General features: G+C 36.0%; 1 long non-coding RNA gene across 1 annotated transcript in view; it reads left to right on the top strand.

Annotated features, from left to right (window-relative positions):
• Positions 1-648: 648 nt before the first annotated feature.
• The window catches only part of LOC140252198 (uncharacterized), a 44101-nt gene continuing 34968 nt past the window's right edge, over positions 649-9781 (top strand). The window contains exon 1 of the long non-coding RNA XR_011903571.1: positions 649-725. This is a non-coding gene — a long non-coding RNA (uncharacterized lncRNA). The remainder of the gene's footprint in view (positions 726-9781) is intronic.

Raw genomic sequence — 9781 nt, 5'->3', positions numbered from 1 at the left:
GACTGTATTACTACTTGGTGCAATGACTTAAGTACACAGTTTTTCACACGAGAACATTGTATTTTAGGGGCGGGAAGATACTCTCCCATACCAGATCAGATAACTAGCACATTTGGCCTATTTTCATTTGGCAGTGATTATTGTATTTTTGAAGAAGAGTAACTCCAATTCAGGGTAACCTGACACAATCTGTAACACTGTTTATGGTTCGGTGGGTTGGATCAGGTGACGTGCCAAGAATTATCTGATTATTTTATATTATTAATTATGCATATAAGTCTTGCCCTCCATTTTGAAACAACCAGTTTTAAAGCCTGACTTGGTAGCCAGTCTTGGAAAACCAAGTAGTGATTTTCTGATTTCCCCAGAAAAACTGCAAAGTAAATCTTCAGCAACAAAAATCTGCATGAAGGACTGAGAGAAGCCCCATTCCCTAATGTGAACCTAATGGCAAAGTTCCAGCCTGCTTCCTGGGGAACAATGTTACTTGAGATGGTGCATGGGAAACTGTTGATCACAGCCTGAAACTCTGATTAACCACCTGAGGCAAGCAATGAGTCAGCTGCGGGAGCACAGGTGAAGGTAATTCAGCTGTACTACTGGAAGGGGTGCTGCTTGGCTCCACCTCTCCCAGATCTCATTTATGGGCTGACTGCCACCTAAAGTAGGTTTTCTTTCTCTGGCGATTGCTTGTTTGTGGAGTTTACTGCAAGCCTTCAACATTGGTGAGTATTTTCCATTTATTGTAGGTTATCTTTCTATTGTGATACTCTCATACAAAACATCTGTTTAACTTCTGTTTACCTATTGATTATACAACTGTACAATTGTATAACTGTACAGATGGTGTCAAAATTAATCCATTGAGTTCTAGAGCAGAAATGCAAAACTTTGATTTATAGCATTGTTTTTTCTTTGATTGAGGCATGGTTGTGCTCTGCCATTTTTGAAGTCTTCAGTACATATTGAGAGAGGACACAGGTGTTTGTGGTTTTCTGTGTGGTGAAGTTGGCTATGTGTGTAGTTTGAAGGTTGTTATCCTAGGAGCAGTATATGATCCTGCAGTTAAGTGGTACAGAGTGTTTTACATGTGAACTCTTCAGGACTGGTGGTGCACTGGATAGATTGCTAAGAACTTCTGAGTGCTCTGGAAATTGAGATATCGTTTACATTGTAGCTGCTTACCTGAATAACATTAAGCTGTTAATTTCAAATCAATTTGATTGAGAAAATTAATATAAAACATGTTGAACCATAATAAAACTTTTATGTAGACCTTACTTTGCGTTCAGAGCTGCTACGTGGCTAGCTTCTATTCATTTAACTTTATCTTGGTTGATCTGTACTATCCCTCTCTTCATTGTCCATTACCGACACATTTGTGTTGTGGGGTATTGCATGTGGTGACTGTTTCCAAACAGTAGCTTTCACTGGCTACTTAGTCGCTGTTTATAGAAAGGGACACCCTTAGAAGGAGTAATAATGGCATATCTGTTCTCTCTTTAGCTGCAAATTGTCATGTACCATGGATTATTCTGCTTCTGAGATCACTGTCTTGTCTTGGTTTTTCAACCACAGTAAATTCTGAACTTGCTTATAATCAGGATGTCATGGTACTTTTGCTTCTATTAAAAGCCTAGGGTAAAAATCTGCCTTAGTAAAATTGCTTGCAAGAAAAAAAGTTCTCTTTCAGAAAATATTTTTCTACCCTGTTTTAATCTTTTTTTGTCCCAACAGTTAACTTTTTTTTTTTTTTTTTCCTGAAAGAAAACACATTTTGTTTACTTCACTATTCACATTTAGAGGAATAAAAACAGGAAGATGCATCCCTTGGAGTTTTTTTTTACAGTAGTCTCATTAGGGAGACTCAGTTACTGGGACTAGATTTCTTTTCTCCATGTTTGACTTTGTTTCATGGCATTTTCTCTTCACAGTAGCTGGAAATTTAAATCCCTTGAGAGAGAAGCTGAAGAGCTATGTATCTGTAGAGAAAATTCATGTGTTTCTGCAGCTTTTTATTACTTCAGTTTCTTAACATAACTAGCACCTTGACAAGGCACTACACAGAGGCAAGATTCTGGGAATAGGGATCAACTAAGATGCAATTTTATTAACGCATCTGCTGCATGAACATCCAAACTTATGGCTTGCCTGGGCCACTCTGAGTGAACAGGAGTCATCCTGGGCTGTATGTAAATTAAGTAGGTCACTCCAGAAGTAATGTCTTCTATCTGTTTCCATGGATACCACAACACATAGAAAGAGAACAATAATGCTATTTGATAGATCAAACTCCTGGCTACAAAATGGCATTTTTAAACACAGTCACCACTATTAAGTATGCATTTTCACCAGTGATGAGCATGCCATGCTCATAAAAATCTGCACCAGTGGTTGTAACCCACTGTTGCTGTCACTGGCATATAACATTATCAAAGGGCCATAGAATGGCATGGGTTGAAAGTGACCTTAAAGATCATCTAGTTCCAACTCCCTTGGAGTTGGGCATTATGCATGAAAAGAACTTGCAATCCCTACACTACCTAGCATTGGAACCTTACTAAGATTCTTCGCAGTCCATCTGTTTCAGATTAGGTCATTATAATTGCGAATTATATTGTTTGTTTTTATTTTTCTGTTTCTGGGTGTGTTAGTTTTGTTTACAGAGAATTCAGAACAGTAGTGTTGTTACTATGGTCAGAATTTGGACTGAACACCAGTGTATTAGCTGCTGACTTCAGGTCTAAGTTGTGTAGATATCTACGTATGTTTGGTGACATATTTGTTAGCTTTCAGGGGAGTTATAATTCTGTAGTACCTTCCAAAACATATTAATCACAAAGTAAGTTTGTAGTGTCACTGGGTTAACAAATATTTAGACCAAAACTTTAGAAAAACTTTACAAATAATACTTTTTCCACAAATAGTTCCAATCTTACACGAGACAGTCAAATTAGATTTCACAATCAGAAAAAGATGAAATACAGTTCTGTTGTGGTTGGTAATGAAACTTCCCTGGGCCAAGGGGATAGGCAAATTTCTTTTTGCCCTACAAATACAGATCTACTGGGAGTCTTCCATTTCTTGAGTGTTCCATGCTGAACAACAGGAAAACAAAACAAAACAAAAAACAACAACAAAAAACAAACAAACAAAAACATAGGAAGCATTCACAGCTGAGAAATGTTAAATTTGCTGTAGATCTGAAACCCAATGCTTATGGCTAGCTTTTGGTTGCATCAGGTTGATGGAAATCATCCAAAATGTTGGCAGTTACAAGCTGCATAGGCTTTTCAAAACTTTTATTGGGAAACATTGATTGGAAGATTAGATAAAAAGAATGAGGGAATGGGAAGAGAAAAATTTTATCAGGTGTTCTGTGGATTCTGTTTATCAAGTCCAGTGCAATAATCTATCTGTATTCTTCTTTTCCTATCTCCTGTCATCTGAGTTCTTTTTCATCCATTTGCTCTAGACTTCTAAGCTATGTGCTTTTGAACTGTATTATCTCTTTTTTGCACCTGTACCATGTCTAGTAGAGTGGGAATCAGGCCTACAGATGTTACTGGAGCAAAAACAAGTAATGAGAATAAAAGAGGAAATTTTTTTAAATTATTCCTGAAGTAGTATCTTTCAGTTGATGTGTGAGAGTCTACAGCCTCTGTTTTCACTAAATGATCAGTAAATTATGTTAAGATAAAATGAAGGAGGGGTAGGAAGAACCTTTAAGTTGTGGGAATCAGAAAAGCACTTTAAAATAGGAGTGACCAAAATTCTGTAAATGCATGAGGAATGAAAGGTCAGCAGAAGCAGAAAAACAGCATTAAATTACAGAAACTGTTTTTCAAATGTGTTTAGCCTTCATTTATTTCCATCACCCTCTCCAAAATATGCTATCCAAAATACATAATTTTCAGTTTAGGTAACATGTAAAATTATGAGAGCTAATTTTAATTTCTAATAATTTGTAGCTCATCTATCTGTAGTATAATTAAAAATGGAATTTGAAATCTGTTTCTTATGCTCTTCCTAAAGACATGAATTTGGAGCAAAATTTGCATAATAACATTTGCTTTTGTCGATGTTCCAAGCAGGAATATAATTAAAAAGGTGAAAGGCTTAAGAGATGATGGTTCATAATGTACTTATTAAAACTCTGATTAAAATAAAATCTAAGGAAAAAGGATTAAGCTTCTTTTGTGTTTCATTTTTTATTTTTTTCTCATTATATGTATGGTGAGCAGAAAACTCAGTAGTGCTGTAAGAGAAAAAGCATCCTAAGCTACTGCAGCTTGGGCAAACCTATTCAACTGGCATTTTTAACAGCTGCTCCCAAGCTTCATTAAGGCTCATTATGAGTTGTCATGTAGTAGGGAACTTATATTTTCAGATGATCTGTGCATAGCAGTGAAGATAAAAGTCTATCTTAAGGCTGTACTAAAAAGAACAGAAGATGGTACATATTAAAAATAGATTACTGAAATTCCCTAATTAGCTAGTGTAGACCTTAAAAGCAAAGCACAATCAGAGCTTTAAGGGGAGATGGCAAAAAATGACTCATCTATGGTTGGACTCTTTGACTCAAGCAGAATGTACTCATTAATAAGGATTATTTTCCAGATATCCTTCCATAATGCATGTGTATATACATACATGTTAATGAGTTTTTTGTTTTCCCCCAAAATCAAATGCCCAGGTGGTCTCTTGAAGATTCATCTTCAAAACTGGTTTCTATGAAAATAGACATAAAGATTGTAGTTCTAGTCTATTATTTTTTCTTGAAACTTTGCAAAATATTAGCTACCAGAACAAAAAAAGCCAAATGGTTAAGGTGATGTAGAGCTTCAAATGTGAGTAACTCTGATTTCTATGGAGGGCAGGGTAGGGATAACAGTAATAACTGAGATTTGTTTTGCAGCAGTTTGAATCTGTGTTCTGATGTTGCTAGAAAAAGATCTAGGCAATAAACTGCTTTGCATGAAGACTATTGTTTTTACAGGAATGCATGGTGTACAAAAGAAAAATGAATATTCTGGGTAAAATTCATCTGCTGATGGTTTGCGTCACAAGTGCTATTTAGCTTCAGCCTAAAAATAAACACTTCCAGACCCACTCTTATTGTTCTGCCTGTAATGATAACATTCAGCAATATATAGGTTCAAAGTTGGAAACTAATGAGAACAAAATTCTGAAGTTGTTCATCTTCATAAAAAGAACAGTTCTCCATGTTTTGCAGATGTTTTTATTTGGTGTTTGCATGTATTTTCTTGTCTGAATTCGGCTTTTTCCTTACAGTTTGTTTTTTGTTTGTATTCCAGTCCATCTGCCCCAGTAGCTCTCTTAATTAGTAATGAATTTCCAAAAGCAAAACTGGAAGGATGTAGGCATTTGTGAATCAACATTTAAATGTTCTTTATGTACTCCTGTTCTATCAAGTACAAAATTAGAGATGGGACATTTCAACAGGGTGCAATCTACTGTGGCTAAAACTGAATGTATAAACTTTGAAACTGGAAATGGGGTGGTGGAGATTAGTGTGGCGACATTCATGAGCTTTAGATTATATCTGAATGTCATACTGTGTATATTTAGCAGAGGGGAAGACACACCTGCTTGCTCTCCATCTCAAGCCCCCTGGTTTGTCTATTTCATTTTCTGCAAAATTGGAGCAAGCTCTAGAAAAGGTGGCTGGTTCAACTCACTGAGTTTCTAGTGCCATATACTTTGCAAGTAGTGATGTACATGAAGATTCTGGTTCATTATCCACTGATTTGCATTTAAGTTTGTGATAACTGAAGATAGTTGCTCAAATTGATATTTTACAGACAATTTACAGGCCAAAAAACTGCTGGCAGATGCTTGGAAAACTGGGATCCAGGTATAAGCACACTAATTTGTAACATATATTGTGCAACAAGTAATTTAATAGACTTTGCTTTATGATCATTTCATAAAACTGGCATGCAATTTCATGTAACAGGTCACTGTCACTAAGGAGAGACCATGTGATAGCAATAGTGATGTCTTTTTAGGCGAAGACTGAAATGTGTTGGCAGGGCAATATGCTTGCACATTGTTGTCTACCACTTCAAATTAATGGAGCTGTTGTTGATATCAAAATTCCTGCATAAAAATTCCCCCTAGATTAAAATATTCTGTGAGACAATTGGGGGGGAAAAATGTGTTTACCTTCTGTGCAGCGTGGGTTTGGTCAAGCTTATTTTTGGAAGTGTATGGTGAGAGGTATGAGAAAAATATCTGAAGCAGGTGGATGCTGAGAAGTGGCAGCCTTTCAGCTGGGGAAGGAAGACTTGTAGATGCTCAGACACCAAGCTCCCCCAGGACAAAAAGACAAATATGAATTTGCTCTGTGTAATGTGTCTGGAAATGCAATTTCTAACAAAAGGTCTGGAGTAGTGTGATGGGAATGTCCAGCAGGAAGCTGTGGAAGGCACAGGAAAGAAAGAAAACCCACAAAGCCACAGAAGAGCATTGTATAAATGCTATCAAGAAACATCTTATCAAAGATTAGATGAGATGTAGAAAGCTAGAAGGGAGAGAGCATGCAGGAGGAAGACAAAACGAACATTTTGTTCTTGGAAATGTGTTCAGACAGCAGTTGCTTCATTTATAAAGAATCTTCTCCAGGCAGTTAATTAGCTTTGTCAGTCAGCTGTCGTAAACCAGATTATTGAACTGTTTCATATTTGAAATTCTTTAAACTAACATCTTGACATTGCCAGTAGGTGTGTTAATAATCTGAAGACATGAGAAGAATTTATTAGCTTTGGTGTGTCTGTCTGTGTTATGTAGTAGAGAGTTAACTTCATATTATCCAAACACAGCATGAGCTTTCTCATGAAAGATTCTAATTGCATTTTGAAAATGCTATTAGTTTACTTTGAAGTGGCAAATAGCAATATTGTTGTGTGGGAGGCTCTGTGTACATAATAACAAATCCTAATGGAGCGAATGGCAGCTTTGAGAGCTGCAAGTGCTAAAGAGAAGAGTGAAAGAAGGAAGAGTTTCAGTGTTATTTCCACCTAGCAGCTTCCAGCATTCCCTGCCATGATTTGACTGCAAACTTGAGCTATTTTGATGGCTGTCTGAATGCTGAGTTAGGCTGAAAGTGTGTTGTAAATGTTCATGTGCTTGGTATAAACATTTTAGTAAAAAGTAAATGCTTTTCATAAAATGAAAGTCTTTATTCAAAACAAAGCTATCAATTCTAGGTACACCTGTTACATAGGGATATCCAAATGTGTTTATTTTTGTAGTACCGTTTACTGTTTAATTTGAAGGGCTTTCTTACCCCCACCTGATCTGACAGATCAGCCAGATAATGATAGTTTCTTTTCATTATATTCATTGTCATCTTCAGTGTTTACTAATAAATACTACTGTATGTCTCAAGAAGTGTGCATGCTCTCCAAATTATAGTACGTTAATTTTATTACCATTTAGATGCTGGTGTCCTATCCTGTCTCCCTTTTGGGCTACTGGCATCCTTCTCAATCAGCTGTTCTGTTTCCCATGGTTACTGCCAACTGCTTTGAGTTTCAGACTGTTTGCTGGATCAGTCCTTGTTTTATTCATTTTCTTTAACTTCAATTTCCTGCACTTTTGTTTTCTTATTCCTTTCTATTCATATATTTAATATTTACATCTTGTCTCATCTTTTTCTTAAATCTGACTGATTCCTCTGTTCTACTGATTTGGTTTAGTAGAAGAGCCATTTAATAAACCTTGTGGCAGTACGAAATGCAGGGAAATTTTGCTCAGATCCTGCAGCTGCAGGAGCATGCCTGGATTGGCTGCTTAATTCAGGAAATGTAACTTGTATCTATTCTACCATGTTTCAAGTAATTTTTCTGATTTCCTTTAACTTGGCCAAATTTTCCCAGGGGATACTGTTTTATGACATTCTAAACCAAGTACAGGATCATTAAGGCTTTTTGGGATCATCCATTTAGTTTAGACTTGGTGCAAAATATTTTTCTTTGACTTCTCTTTCAGAAATGGATAAAGTTTTTCTGACTTTTTAAATTAAGTCTGAGGCAAGTATGAGAGATAGCCAGAATTCTAATATTTGTAAGTATTATTTAGCAAAATAAACTGATGGGGAGTTTTGATAAGTGGTGTTAGAACTCACTTTTTCTTTATGTGACAATTGATAGTCTAAGATGTCTCATCAGTAGTGTAGCTGATGGAATACTGGCAAATGTATCAGTGTGTCGGAGATGCCTATCAGTTTTTTTGGGAAAAATCTGTATTCTTAATCTTGGCCAACTCCTGTTCTTCATGATTTGTAATGAGATCGCTGTCTTAAAGCACTAGGGGGAAAAAAACTATTTTGTTTATTTGAGACACAGATGTTCTCACTTCCTAACAGAATCCTTCCTTGTATTTCCAGTGAAATATTTTGTCATACTTTAACCATTCTCATAGTGTATGATTCATAAAGAATAACAAGAGTGTTACAATATTATGAATTTTTTCTCTTATGTTCTCCAGTGTTATCTGGCAGATGGTGGTACTGCTTGTAGATCATTCTTTACAGAGCAAGCAGCATGCAGCTCTGCCAACATCATCATGCTTTACTTCACAATCCTCTCTGGCCAACTTGGTGCATCCACTTTATAACTAATGGTCTCTGAGGCTTGGCTGTGCATCAAATATTTTGGAACTTCCTATCATCTATCTTACCTCTACTTATCTTGCATTAACAGCCTATCCCTATAAGGTAACAACTAAGTTCTCAGTTTCTCCTTTTAATCCTCTTCTGACAACCCACTTTTTTTTTTTTTTTAAATTTTTTTTTTATTTTTAAATTTTTGTTAAATTCATTGTCCTTCTCCCAGGTTGCTCTATCTATCTTGTGACTTGTCTGGTGCTAGGAGCGTTTGCTTTTGAATTTGATTGAAGGTCTAATTGGTTCATCATTTTTCTTGCAGTTGATTATTGCATCTTTTGTTGTGCTCTTGTTGGTCATCTGATCTCTTCTTTTTTTCCCATTCAGTGTAATGCCTGTCCATACTCTCTTCCAGTGCTTTCTCCTCCCTCCATTCAGTTTCATATACAAGTCTGAACTGTAGCAAAATAGTCCGTATTTAATCACTGAATAGGTTCTTCAAGTAAGCAGGTATTCAAGACAGAAGATAAACTGCTAAGTTAGTTCTAGTGTTTAGCAAGATTTGGATCATGTCCTTCTTCTTAAAAACAGTAACTACAATAGTGTTTGAAATACATGCATGGTTGATTCAAGCAAGCAGCTTGGAGAAACATGAGTTAAATCAATGATATATTCTTCTGTAAAAAATTATAATTGTGAATCATTTTAGCGTGATCAAACTTTACAGCTGCCATACTCTTCAGTCTTTAAACTAACATTAGAAGGTGTGCACACTGGAGAACATAAATCTTGAATTTTTCCTGTGGGTAGAAAAATCTTCTCTGGAGAATGAATCTTAGAAGTAATACATGTAAAAATAGCTTCAAGCATTGCACATTTATAATTTAGGATTTCCTTGCAAAGTGGAAGGTTGCAATCATAGTCTTGGGAAATAATTCATCGTCCAATGAACGATCATGCAAATTCTGTTAGAAACATCAGTGACTCCAGGATTTTACCTTGTATCTTTTAAAGAGATTTTCCATATCCTTTGTCACTTTGCATACCAGCCTGGATGATAAATGATGGCATTACTCCACAGGAAAGGTACCCTTGAATTTCTTCCTCTGGCTAGAATTTAAAAAAAAAAAAAAAAAAAAAAAAAAAAAA

Source organism: Excalfactoria chinensis, chromosome 4, assembly GCF_039878825.1.
Source record: "Excalfactoria chinensis isolate bCotChi1 chromosome 4, bCotChi1.hap2, whole genome shotgun sequence".
Lineage (NCBI taxonomy): Eukaryota > Metazoa > Chordata > Aves > Galliformes > Phasianidae > Excalfactoria > Excalfactoria chinensis.
The sequence above is the reverse complement of the archived record's forward strand: the minus strand, read 5'-3'. Positions and strand labels throughout refer to the sequence as shown.